Source organism: Xenopus tropicalis, chromosome 3, assembly GCF_000004195.4.
Source record: "Xenopus tropicalis strain Nigerian chromosome 3, UCB_Xtro_10.0, whole genome shotgun sequence".
Lineage (NCBI taxonomy): Eukaryota > Metazoa > Chordata > Amphibia > Anura > Pipidae > Xenopus > Xenopus tropicalis.
Genome location: NC_030679.2, coordinates 11,710,916 through 11,724,928, shown reverse-complemented (window position 1 = coordinate 11,724,928; position 14,013 = coordinate 11,710,916). Strand labels below are relative to the sequence as shown.

The 14,013-nt window shown below is 44.8% G+C and overlaps 1 long non-coding RNA gene across 1 annotated transcript in view; it reads left to right on the top strand.

Annotated features, from left to right (window-relative positions):
- Positions 1-14,013, top strand: part of LOC116409686 — a 181,603-nt gene that overhangs the window by 45,360 nt on the left and 122,230 nt on the right. The window lies entirely within an intron of this gene.

Genomic DNA, 14,013 nt, shown 5'->3' with positions numbered 1-14,013 from the left:
GGCCCGCGACCCCCCTCTGTGTGGCCCCCCACCTGTCTGGCTGCTTTGATGGTTTACCTTTGAGTAAGCTTTAAATGGTATCAGTACTGAGATTAACTGGCCCCCTGCATGGTTCTCACCTCAGATTCAGGCTGTAATCCCCCTGTATTGTTTAAAAATGTAATCCCCTGTGTTTTTCACACCTTTTAATACCTGCATTGTTCACCCCCTCAGGCTCAGACTGTAATCACTCCCATTGTTCCCTTCTTCACACCTCATAGGTACTGTAGGCAGAGTATGGCACATACAGCCAGCATAGGGCAGGTAGAGTATGGCACACAGAGGCAGCATAGGGCAGGGAGGGTATGGCACACACAGGAAGGGTAGGGCAGGCAGAGTATGGCACACACAGTCAGGGTAGGGCAGTCAGAGTATGGCACACACAGGCAGCATAGGTCAGGGAGGGTATGGCACACACAGGAAGGGTAGGGCAGGCAGAGTATGGCACACACAGTCAGTGTAGGGCAGGCAGAGTATGGCACACACAGGCAGGGTAGGGCAGGCAGAGTATGGCACGCACAGACAGCATAGGACAGGCAGAGTGCTTCCTGTGTGTGCCATACTCTGCTTGCCCTATGCTGCTTGTGGGAGGTGAACCTGGCAGGGGGTTTGTTGTGGGAGTTTGTTAGCAGTTGGAAATAGCCATTAAATGATCCCTAAGGTGTGTAATTATGTACTGGGGGTTGCTCTGCTATCCACAGGGGAGGAGGAGGCATATGGAATTTAAGGGTATATCTTAATATGACATAATTCTTTCACATATGAATGATGGTTGATATCCCCACAGTAAGGACCAAGCATTTGGGATTTTGCTGTGCTACCACCATTGTGATAAAATAGGTGTGGTTTGAAGTGGGTGTGGTTTCAAAAAGGGGAGTGGTCAAAACTGGCTTCCATTAGCGGCCCTCCACCATGTATGCTAGAGAAATTCCGGCCCTCGGCACCGTAGAAGTTGGACAGCACTGATCTAGTGTGTTGGGACTTACTATGGTTGGTATACAAAAAGAGCTCTTGCTAAATCTCATTATATAAGTGATGGAGTTGGAGAAGGATAAAGAGGGCTACCTCTCAATGGCTGAAGAAGATCACTAGTGTGCAGGAAAAGAATACGTGTCTCTTTTTCGAAGGCCAATTCAGCACTTCAGTTGGTGGTCTAATTAGTTCACAGCACAAACTTCTGTTCTGCTGCCAGTTTAGAAGGCTCAGAAATAAGAATTTGTCATAGGCAACAGCAGTGCCAAGTGTAATACATAAGATGAATATAATTCTGTGCATGGGGGGGGGGCTGCATTAAAAGAAGTGGATCGGCATTGCTTTGTAAACTGGTGGTCTTTTCAGAATTATACTGAAGTTCATATAAAACTGTGTATGAAAAAACTTGAGGAGAGACCCCCAAAATTGCTAGTATGCCCTTTGGTATTTTTGTAAATTTATGGGGCCCATTTATAAAAATACGATTGCTTCCGAATACAAAAAAAAAATCAAGTTTTCGTACTGGGCGCCAATACAATATTATCGTGACTAATACGATTTTATCGTAAGCATTTTCGGGACATTTCCGATCATCAGAAATGATCATATCTAATCCAAATTCGAACTCGTACTTTGATGAATCGGCCCCCATGTCTTGTGTTTCTGTGGTTGATTTGGTTTAACAGATAAAGAATGATTGAATTTAATTGAGGCCAGGTATTCTTTGTTGTATTTGTTATTAAAAAAAAGTTGTTGTTCAATTTGAAAAAAAATGGGGCCACTGGCAAAGTAATCTTTCAGCGACCCCCTGCCATCTCCTCCGGCCCCATTAGTCTCATCAGAGAAAGCACGGGATTTCTAGAAATGCCCTCTTTTCTCAGCTGTGATGGCCATTTTGTTTTAGCTGCGACTTGCTGAATTCATTTGCCTTATATTAGTGGGAATTTAGCAGCTAGAACCATCAGCGTTACCCTGATGAGAGTAAACCCCCTATCTATCATAATATGATCATTTAAACATACTATCATGCATACAAAGACACACTAGTGGCTGCAATTTTTAAAAACACAGTCACGGCGATTAATTCAACCTGCAAGTTGCTGCGTGTTAAATATACCATACAGTACAAATCGACATTATATTATTGTAATGGGGATTAATTGTCCTGTGTGTCTTCCCTCTAATGCTGAAATGCTAATGTTTTTTTAAGAAATAGCATGGTAAATGGGAATTTAGGGCCATAAGTAATACATTTATCCCTTTAATATGCTTCTGTATGATCAAGGGCAACAGTGTTAGACTGACCCCCCCCTCCCAAGGATACTAGGGTAGGCACATTTTCAGTGGGCCCTCCTGCTTTTGGTCTGTTTCATGGTTATTCCCTACTTCTGTATGGGAACAGACTTAAGGGCTAATTTATGTCTAAAAGTGCAATTTGAGCCATGTTGTTTTTCCCAAGAACAGCAGCATCATGGCAGAAGCAGGGTGGAATGCACTAGAGCAATTCCTCTGCCTATCACAATTGCATTTGATTTGCCAAAACATACGCAAACTGCACATGTGTTTGACTGCAAATCGTTGGCAAATGCGCAGATGTCAATCATTCCGGTGAGTGACATCTGCACCTGATTCTTTAGGCACAAATGTGACGCGTTTATTGTAGCTTGGCACAAAGGGAATGCTGTTGCCTATTGTAGCTTGGCACGAAGGGAATCCTGTTGCCTATTGTAGCTTGGCACGACGGGAATCCTGTTGCCTATTGTAGCTTGGCACGAAGGGAATCCTGTTGCCTATTGTAGCTTGGCACGAAGGGAATCCTGTTGCCTATTGTAGCTTGGCACGAAGGGAATACTGTTGCCTATTGTAGCTTGGCACGAAGGGAATACTGTTGCCTATTGTAGCTTGGCACGAAGGGAATCCTGTTGCCTATTGTAGCTTGGCACGAAGGGAATACTGTTGCCTATTGTAGCTTGGCACGAAGGGAATCCTGTTGCCTATTGTAGCTTGGCACGAAGGGAATCCTGTTGCCTATTGTAGCTTGGCACGAAGGGAATCCTGTTGCCTATTGTAGCTTGGCACGAAGGGAATCCTGTTGCCTATTGTAGCTTGGCACGAAGGGAATCCTGTTGCCTGTTGTAGCTTGGCACGAAGGGAATCCTGTTGCCTGTTGTAGCTTGGCACGAAGGGAATCCTGTTGCCTGTTGTAGCTTGCCACGAAGGGAATCCTGTTGGCTATTGTAGCTTGGCACGAAGGGAATCCTGTTGCCTATTGTAGCTTGGCACGAAGGGAATCCTGTTGCCTATTGTAGCTTGGCACGAAGGGAATCCTGTTGCCTATTGTAGCTTGGCACGAAGGGAATCCTGTTGCCTATTGTAGCTTGGCACGAAGGGAATCCTGTTGCCTATTGTAGCTTGGCACGAAGGGAATCCTGTTGCCTATTGTAGCTTGGCACGAAGGGAATCCTGTTGCCTATTGTAGCTTGGCACAAAGGGAATCCTGTTGCCTATTGTAGCTTGGCACGAAGGGAATCCTGTTGCCTGTTGTAGCTTGGCACGAAGGGAATCCTGTTGGCTATTGTAGCTTGGCACGAAGGGAATCCTGTTGGCTATTGTAGCTTGGCACGAAGGGAATCCTGTTGCATATTGTAGCTTGGCACGAAGGGAATACTGTTGCCTATTGTAGCTTGGCACAAATAGAATCCTGTTGCCTATTGTAGCTTGGCACGAAGGGAATCCTGTTGCCTATTTTAGCTTGGAACGAAGGGAATCCTGTTGCCTATTGTAGCTTGGCACAAAGGGAATCCTGTTGCCTATTGTAGCTTGGCACGACGGGAATCCTGTTGCCTATTGTAGCTTGGCACGAAGGGAATACTGTTGCATATTGTTGCTTGGCACGAAGGGAATCCTGTTGCCTGTTGTAGCTTGGCACGAAGGGAATCCTGTTGCCTATTGTAGCTTGGCACGACGGGAATCCTGTTGCCTATAGTAGCTTGGCACGAAGGGAATCCTGTTGCCTATTGTAGCTTGGCACGAAGGGAATACTGTTGCCTATTGTAGTTTGGCACGAAGGGAATACTGTTGCCTATTGTAGCTTGGCACGAAGGGAATCCTGTTGCCTATTTTAGCTTGGCACGAAGGGAATCCTGTTGCCTGTTGTAGCTTGGCACGAAGGGAATCCTGTTGCCTATTGTAGCTTGGCACGAAGGGAATCCTGTTGCCTATTGTAGCTTGGCACGACGGGAATCCTGTTGCCTATTGTAGCTTGGCACGAAGGGAATACTGTTGCCTATTGTAGCTTGGCACGAAGGGAATCCTGTTGCCTATTGTAGCTTGGCACGAAGGGAATACTGTTGCATATTGTTGCTTGGCACGAAGGGAATCCTGTTGCCTATTGTAGCTTGGCACGAAGGGAATCCTGTTGCCTATTGTAGCTTGGCACGAAGGGAATCCTGTTGCCTATTGTAGCTTGGCATGAAGGGAATCCTGTTGGCTATTGTAGCTTGGCACGAAGGGAATCCTGTTGCCTATTGTAGCTTGGCACAAAGGGAATCCTGTTGGCTATTGTAGCTTGGCACGAAGGGAATCCTGTTGCATATTGTAGCTTGGGACGAAGGGAATCCTGTTGCCTATTGTAGCTTGGCACGAAGGGAATCCTGTTGCCTATTTTAGCTTGGGACGAAGGGAATCCTGTTGCCTATTGTAGCTTGGCACGAAGGGAATCCTGTTGCCTATTTTAGCTTGGGACGAAGGGAATCCTGTTGCCTATTGTAGCTTGGCACGAAGGGAATACTGTTGCCTATTGTAGCTTGGCACGGAGGGAATCCTGTTGCTACCTCATGGTCAGGAGATGGCTGTATCTCCAGGGTTCCCCTGTGTCAATAAGTGCAGCAGTGCTCATTTTTGACTGGAAGATAAGGTGGAATGAATGGCTGAAAGCGGAACTATATGGAAGTGCAAGGAAACATTTTGTTAAAAGTACTTTTATAATGAAACTAGTTTTACATGCAGCTGATTACAGGGAATAGCTGCAATTGCAGATATTAATGAACCCTTAAGCTGGTAAGATCTGCTTGCTGGGCGAGGTCACCAAGGGTGGGTGATGTCGGGCTAATTTGGTAGTTTGGCCCTAGGCCACATGATTGAATTGAAACAGTGGGTATAGGCGCCACAACTGTAGAACTTGATGCTGAAAAAGTGCTTTTATTTACACCAAGGCCCTTTTGTCAATTGGTGCTCGAAACACGTTGTGGTGGAACAGCAAGTTCTGTTGTGGTGCTCTCTCACTAGCTTTACAAGCACATTTGTTGGATGGTTCACACTTGTGGTGGGGGTGTAAACTGGGGTTGAGAGCTGGGACTATAATCCCAGACAGCACAGTTACCAGGGTCGGACTGGGACACAGGGAAAAATCACGGTGGGCCCCGGCGGCCCAGACCCGACCCTTGCGGCGCTCCCCCTGCCCGACCGCTCCTGCCCTGACACGTTAAATTTACGCGCTCGGTGGGAGGACATCGGGTGGGGGGGGCATTAAAATAAATGTTAGGCTGCAGTTTCCTATTACGGAGAGCTGGTTTTATATATATAAAGTAGTTTTATATATATATATATATATATAACAATAGTCACCCTACCAGATAGTTGTTTAGAACAAACCCATTTGTCATCTAAAGCCTTTTTAAAGTCAACACTTTTCTTTCTTTGACATGTTTTTCTTAGCCACTGATGATACTCCAGGGCTTCAAGCTTCCAGCGCGGTCACTGTTTCTAATCCCATCTTAAAGTAACAGAGGTATGCAGGGCACCCAAATATTTAGACAGTATGTCAACACCTACTGTACTAAAATGGTTGTTAAAAGTCAAAAAGAAGAGCTAAACAGATCAGCAATAATGAAGCTTTGATCTCTGACTTGACCCAGAGTAGAAAAAAAAAATAATTTATGGTGGAAGGGCAATTTAGTAAATTTTTCTCAAATTTACTGTATTATTACAGAGAAAAGGGAATCATTTAACCATGAAATAAACCCAATAGGGCTGTTCTGCCCCCAATAAGGGGTAATTATATCTTAGTTGGGATCAAGTACAGGTACTGTTTTATTATTACAGAGAAAAGGGAATCATTTAACCATGAAATAAACCCAATAGGGCTGTTCTGCCCCCAATAAGGGGTAATTATATCTTAGTTGGGATCAAGTACAGGTACTGTTTTATTATTACAGAGAAAAGGGAATCATTTAACCATTAAATAAACCCAATAGGGCTGTTCTGCCCCCAATAAGGGGTAATTATATCTTAGTTGGGATCAAGTACAGGTACTGTTTTATTATTACAGAGAAAAGGGAATCATTTAACCATTAAATAAACCCAATAGGGCTGTTCTGCCCCAATAAGGGGTAATTATATCTTAGTTGGGATCAAGTACAGGTACTGTTTTATTATTACAGAGAAAAGGGAATCATTTAACCATTAAATAAACCCAATAGGGCTGTTCTGCCCCCAATAAGGGGTAATTATATCTTAGTTGGGATCAAGTACAGGTACTGTTTTATTATTACAGAGAAAAGGGAATCATTTAACCATTAAATAAACCCAATAGGGCTGTTCTGCCCCCAATAAGGGGTAATTATATCTTAGTTGGGATCAAGTACAGGTACTGTTTTATTATTACAGAGAAAAGGGAATCATTTAACCATTAAATAAACCCAATAGGGCTGTTCTGCCCCCAATAAGGGGTAATTATATCTTAGTTGGGATCAAGTACAGGTACTGTTTTATTATTACAGAGAAAAGGGAATCATTTAACCATTAAATAAACCCAATAGGGCTGTTCTGCCCTCAATAAGGGGTAAGTATATCTTAGTTGGGATCAAGTATGAATTATTTGATTAAAATGGAGTCTATTGGAGATGGCCTTTCCGTAATTCATAACTTTCTGGATAACGGGTTTCCGGATAAGGGGTCCGATACCTGTATACATGAGTATATTATAGGGGTGCAATTCTGAATGTGATTTAAATAGGTTCCATCTAAAAGAATCATAATTTATTACTGTATTGTAACAAAAAAATTCTACATTATACACACAAACACATTCTACAATTGCTTAATAATATAGTAAGGTTCATTTTTTTTTACCTAAAAAGGTGTCAAATGTTACTGTTGGTTAAAACCAAGAAAAATGCAAAATAAAGAAAATTTTAAAAAAATATAAAATTCTACATGGATAAAAAAATCAAAAGGTCAGACAAAAAGTCATTAATTAAGGTAATTAATTGAGATACATGTAAAAAAAGCTGCAAATGATAAAAAAATAAATGAAAATTGAACCAGTTTTAATTGAAGAACTAATCCTGAGCCCCCCTGATATAAATATAATACAGTTTGCTGACTCATTGCCAGAAAGTAGCAGTTGTCAACACTCCGGAGGTATCTGGAATATAGCAATAATTGTTACACATCCTTTACTGCTGACTTAAGTTATTAATTGAAATGTTTGTGGGATGTAAAAAGGTTATAAACAATTGGATCATAAGAGTTTTATTTTAAGGTTCTGTGAAGTGTCTTGCGTTCCATCCAAAGCATTGGAAAGTAGTAATAGTAGTTTGTGCTTTTGTCCTCTTCCAAAATTTCCAACATTATTTACATGCTCCTTTTCTTCGGTTGTAGCACTAGTTCAATATGCCGTTCAGTTTTGGTCTCCAGTGCTCAAACGGGACATTATTGAGTTAGAGAGGGTCCAGAGAAGGGCAACTAAGCTGGTAAAGGGTATGGAAAGTCTCAGTTATGGGGAAAGGCTGGCCAAGTTGGGTCTGTTTACACTGGGGAAGGGGCGCTTAAGGGGTGACATGATAACTATGTATAAATATATAAGGGGATCATATAATAACCTCTCTAATGTTTTATTTACCAGTAGGTCTTCCAACTGACACGAGGGCACCCACTCCGTTTAGAAGAAGGGAGGTTCCATTTAAATATTCGGAAAGGATTTGTTACTGTGAGAGCTGTGAGGGTGTGGGATTCCCTCCCCGAATCAGTCCCAAGTGAGGGAATACAGGGGTATGGGAGATAGCTCTCAGTACAAGTGAGGGAATACAGGGGTATGGGAGATAGCTCTCAGTACAAGTGAGGGAATACAGGGGTATGGGGGATAGCTCTCAGTACAAGTGAGGGAATACAGGGGTAGGGGGGATAGCTCTTAGTACAAGTGAGGGAATACAGGGGTAGGGGAGATAGCTCTCAGTACAAGTGAGGGAATACAGGGGTAGGGGGGATAGCTCTCAGTACAAGTGAGGGGGAATACAGGGTTATGGGAGATAGCTCTCAGTACAAGTGAGGGAATACAGGGGTATGGGAGATAGCTCTCAGTACAAGTGAGGGAATACAGGGGTATGGGGGATAGCTCTCAGTACAAGTGAGGGAATACAGGGGTATGGGGAGATAGCTCTCAGTACAAGTGAGGGAATACAGGGGTAGGGGATAGCTCTCAGTACAAGTGAGGGAATACAGGGGTAGGGGAGATAGCTCTCAGTACAAGTGAGGGAATACAGGGGTAGGGGAGATAGCTCTCAGTACAAGTGAGGGAATACAGGGGTAGGGGGGATAGCTCTCAGTACAAGTGAGGGAATACAGGGGTAGGGGAGATAGCTCTCAGTACAAGTGAGGGAATACAGGGGTAGGGGAGATAGCTCTCAGTACAAGTGAGGGAATACAGGGGTAGGGGAGATAGCTCTCAGTACAAGTGAGGGGAATACAGGGGTAGGGGAGATAGCTTTCAGTACAAGTGAGGGAATACAGGGGTAGGGGAGATAGCTCTCAGTACAAGTGAGGGAATACAGGGGTATGGGAGATAGCTCTCAGTACAAGTGAGGGAATACAGGGTTATGGGAGATAGCTCTCAGTACAAGTGAGGGAATACAGGGGTAGGGGAGATAGCTCTCAGTACAAGTGAGGGAATACAGGGGTAGGGGGATAGCTCTCAGTACAAGTGAGGAATACAGGGGTGGGGGGATAGCTCTCAGTACAAGTGAGGGAATACAGGGGTAGGGGAGATAGCTCTCAGTACAAGTGAGGGAATACAGGGTTATGGGAGATAGCTCTCAGTACAAGTGAGGGAATAGGGTAGGGGATAGCTCTCAGTACAAGTGAGGAATAAGGGTAGGGGGATAGCTCTCAGTACAAGTGAGGAATACAGGGGTAGGGGGATAGCTCTCAGTACAAGTGAGGGAATACAGGGGTAGGGAGATAGCTCTCAGTACAAGTGACGGAATACAGGGGTAGGGGAGATAGCTCTCAGTACAAGTGACGGAATACAGGGGTATGGGAGATAGCTCTCAGTACAAGTGAGGGAATACTGGGGTAGGGGAGATAGCTCTCAGTACAAGTGAGGGAATACAGGGGTATGGGGGATAGCTCTCAGTACAAGTGAGGGAATACAGGGGTATGGGAGATAGCTCTCAGTACAAGTGAGGGAATACAGGGGTATGGGGAGATAGCTCTCAGTACAAGTGAGGGAATACAGGGGTAGGGGAGATAGCTCTCAGTACAAGTGAGGGAATACAGGGGTAGGGGAGATAGCTCTCAGTACAAGTGAGGGAATACAGGGGTATGGGGAGATAGCTCTCAGTACAAGTGAGGGAATACAGGGGTTAGGGGAGATAGCTCTCAGTACAAGTGAGGGAATACAGGGGTAGGGGAGATAGCTCTCAGTACAAGTGAGGGAATACAGGGGTAGGGGAGATAGCTCTCAGTACAAGTGAGGGAATACAGGGGTAGGGAGATAGCTCTCAGTACAAGTGAGGGAATACAGGGTAGGGGAGATAGCTCTCAGTACAAGTGAGGGAATACAGGGTATGGGGAGATAGCTCTCAGTACAAGTGAGGGAATACAGGGGTATGGGAGATAGCTCTCAGTACAAGTGAGGGAATACAGGGGTAGGGGGGATAGCTCTCAGTACAAGTGAGGGAATACAGGGGTAGGGGAGATAGCTCTCAGTACAAGTGAGGGAATACAGGGGGGGATAGCTCAGACAAGGAGGAAAGGGTAGGGGATAGCTCTCAGTACAAGTGAGGGAATACAGGGGTAGGGGAGATAGCTCTCAGTACAAGTGAGGGAATACAGGGGTATGGGAGATAGCTCTTAGTACAAGTGAGGGAATACAGGGGTAGGGGAGATAGCTCTTAGTACAAGTTGATCCAGGGACTGGTCCGATTGCCATCTTGGAGTCAGGAAGGAATTTTTTCCCCTCTGGGGAAAAGGGAATCATTTAACCATTAAATAAACCCAATAGGGCTGTTCTGCCCCAATAAGGGGTAATTATATCTTAGTTGGGATCAAGTACAGGTACTGTTTTATTATTACAGAGAAAAGGGAATCATTTAACCATTAAATAAACCCAATAGGGCTGTTCTGCCCCCAATAAGGGGTAATTATATCTTAGTTGGGATCAAGTACAGGTACTGTTTTATTATTACAGAGAAAAGCGTTAAGCGCCGTTACGTGCCAACATGATGACAGAGAGCTACATTATGGTAATTGCTCGTCTTATGACAGGTGCCATAGTGATAGGTTGACCATTGCACCCTCCAGAAGCTTTCCTGCAGTAAAGGGCTGCTAAATAACTTTGCTGCTTCCATCATCCTGTTTATAAGTGCAGCTGCCTGTTTCTCCCTGGAGACTAACATAATGGTGATGGCAAACAGGGAGATTCTTCCATTGAATATTTTTGCTCCTCAGCCACTGGGGACCTTGTGTTGGCACCAAACAAGGAACAATTGCTCCTCAATCCCTTTTGAACTCCAAGGGATTACTCACTTCTGCCCAAACTCAGATACTCCCTAGCTAGTACCTGTTTACATTTTACTCTACCCCCAGTGCCGACACACTGGGGCAGAGCAGAATGGCAACATTCACCGAATCTCGCATCCGTGCCTCTCCCTGCTCTTTAATGTTCTTTTACACTACAAATAACATATGTGCAGTGCGTGGGAATTCCCAAACTATAGTCCTGCCCAGTGTCGGACTGGCCCACCAGGATACCAGGAAAATTCCCTGTGGGCCCAGGTGTCAGTGGGCCGTCTTGCTTCTATCTATTTAGCCTATTTCATGGCCATTCCCTATTTCTGTATGGGAACAAGGAAGCTCAACAGATGGAAGAATAGAGTATAGTATGTAGAGAAAAGAGCCTAGGGTAATAAAGAAGTTGAGGGAGGAGAGGAGGAATTCAAGTTTTGATTGCAGGCCCATGGTCCAGGGTTTTCTTGTGGGTCCCTGCCATCTCAGTCCGACACTGGTCCGGCCCCCCAACAGTCTGAGGGACAGTGAACTGGCCCCCTGTTTAAAATGTTTGAGGACCCCTGTTGTTGGACATTCATCTTAAAAGGTTTAGGGCACAAACATAGATATGTTTTTGGGAGAATTAAACTTATCGATACTATAATGCAGGACTGGCCCACCAGGATAACAGGAAAACTCTCAGTGGGTCCAGGTGTCAGTGGGTCCATTTGTCCATTTGGCCTGTTTCATGCTCATTCCCTATTTCTGAATGGGAACAAAGAGGAGAAATAAATGGAAGAATAGATGCTAGCATGTAAATAAAGAGACTGGGAGAATAAAGAGGTTGGGTGAGGAAAGGGGGAAAAGTAGTTTGGATAGTGGGCCTAGAGCAGGGGTCGGGAACCTTTTTGGCTGAGAGAGCCATAAACACCACATATTTTAAAATGTAATTCCGTGAGAGCCATACAATATGTTTGGCTGCGGGGCAAGGTAGGGTGGGTCCCAAGGATGCCGGATGCGATGCAGAGGAGGGCGTGGCCTGTGCTTGGCGGATAGAAGAAGTGTTCTAAGGCTTAGAACACGTGTTCTATCTGCCGAGTGCAGGGGCAAGGTAGGGTGGGTACCAAGGATGCCGGATGTGATGCAGAGGGGTGTGTGGCCTGCGCTCAGCGGATAGAAGACGGTTATTTTTTTTATTAAAGATTTGGCAGAGAGCCAGATGCAGCCATCAAAAGAGCCACATCTGGCTCCCGAGCCATAGGTTCCCTACCCCTGGCCTAGGGGCTAAGGTTTTCTGGTGGGCCCCTGGGGTCCCAGTCCGACACTGCTGTAATACACAACAGTAGCACAGTAGAACTTTGCTCTTATACGGAGATCAGGAATGTAGAAGGCTCCCTAACCTTAAGTGTCAGTAAAAACAGGTGATCTTCCCAGAATTTCAAGAGGGGGGTATGTATCTGTTACTCATGCCACTAAAACAGTGTTTAGAAAACTAGTGCTTCATTTCCTTTGTCCCATCTGTTATTTGGCCAGAAGGAGGTGCTTTTGTCACACACTAAGGATATTTCTATGCACGTTTGGTGCTTTGCTTTCACCTACTAATTGATTTTTGGGTAGGAGGGCACAGCACATGTAAAGCACAAGAGAAAGAGGGTTGTGCCAGTGCAACCCAGCTGGCATGTAGTCTTTGTCTTAGGTTGGTTACAGCAGCTGGTCGGAGAAAGCAGCAGAAAGAAGCTTTATGCCATAATAGGAATGAAAATATCCTTGTATATTAGAGGCTTGGGCAGCCATTTAAGATGGGGCTTCTATAACAAGATTATTTTGCTTAATTTTGTAGCTACTTTACTGCATTAAACTTCACTACCAATTGGTCACTGAATATGATTTGAATGTTAATATGTGAGTTAAGCCTTACTGGTTGATTTGCCTTCATTTTATTTGCAAAATTGTTGTATTTATTAGACTGGGAAACATTTTAACCATGGTAATAATGGTCCCACTCCCACCAAGGTCTTAATTTGTCACTTTATTGCTCAGTAATAGAGAGACACAGCTGTTTCTGTGGTTGGTTAGTGAGACGTTTAAGCCTTCCCAAGTAGTGACAGCTAGTAGCCATGTTGGTGATGGATCTTAAGACATTACAATCTATCTTCTGATGTTATAATTACATTTGTAAACATATCTCTTGACCTTGTTCTCTAATGATCTTCTGGCTCTTTAAAGGCCATTAGGATTTCCAGACTGTTCATGCGAATGCAGTGTTTAACGGGGATGTCCACCCCCAAATGAATTATTGATTGATTTATTTTATGTTTTTATTTTTTTATTTTTGTGAAACCAAATGATTCAAGGTTGATGAGTACACAAATAATATTCATATGGGAATCACTGTGTCCTAAAAGTGAGCAAGAACTGAACATGGACAATAGTTAATAGGGACAGGCATACTGTTAATTTGCAGGTAAGAGATGCCATCGTATGTAGTGTCGGGTAATTTACAAGCCAAGAGAAGACATTTTTAACGGCCCATTTATGTAGTTTACATGCCCAGGTACAAGGAGGTCAGGAACAAGGAGGTCCCTTAGGGTCCCCATACACAGGCCGATTATAGCTGCTGATATCGGCAGCTTATCGGCCCGTGTAGGGGCAGAACCGAGGGGCCTGGCCGACCGATATCTGGCCTGAAATTGGTCAGATATCGATCGGCCAGGTTAGAAAATCCAGTCGGATCGGGGACCGCATCGGCTCGTTGATGCGGTCCCCGAACCGACTGCCCCATTGCTGCGTGCAGAATTCGATCGTTTGGCCCCAGGGTCAAACGATCGAATTCTCCTACATGCCTCCCCGATATCGCCACCCATAGGTGAGGATATCGGGTGAAGATCCGCTCGCTTGGCGACATCGCCAAGCGAGCGGATCTGCCCGTGTATGGCCAGCTTTAAACCGATTCGGCAGCTTATCGGCCCGTGTATGGGCACAAACGGTGGGCCTGCCCAACCGATATCTGGCCTGAAATCTGGCAGATATCAATTGGGCAGATATCAATTGGGAAGGTTAAAAAATTTAGTTGGATCGGGGACCGCATCGGCTTGTTGATGTGGTCCCCGAACTGACTGCGCCTATTACCGGCGTTCTAATTCGATTGAATTAGCCTAAATTCGCCCGGTATCGCCCACCCGTAGGTGCGGATATCGGGACAAGATCTGCTCACTTGGCGACCTTGCCAAGCGA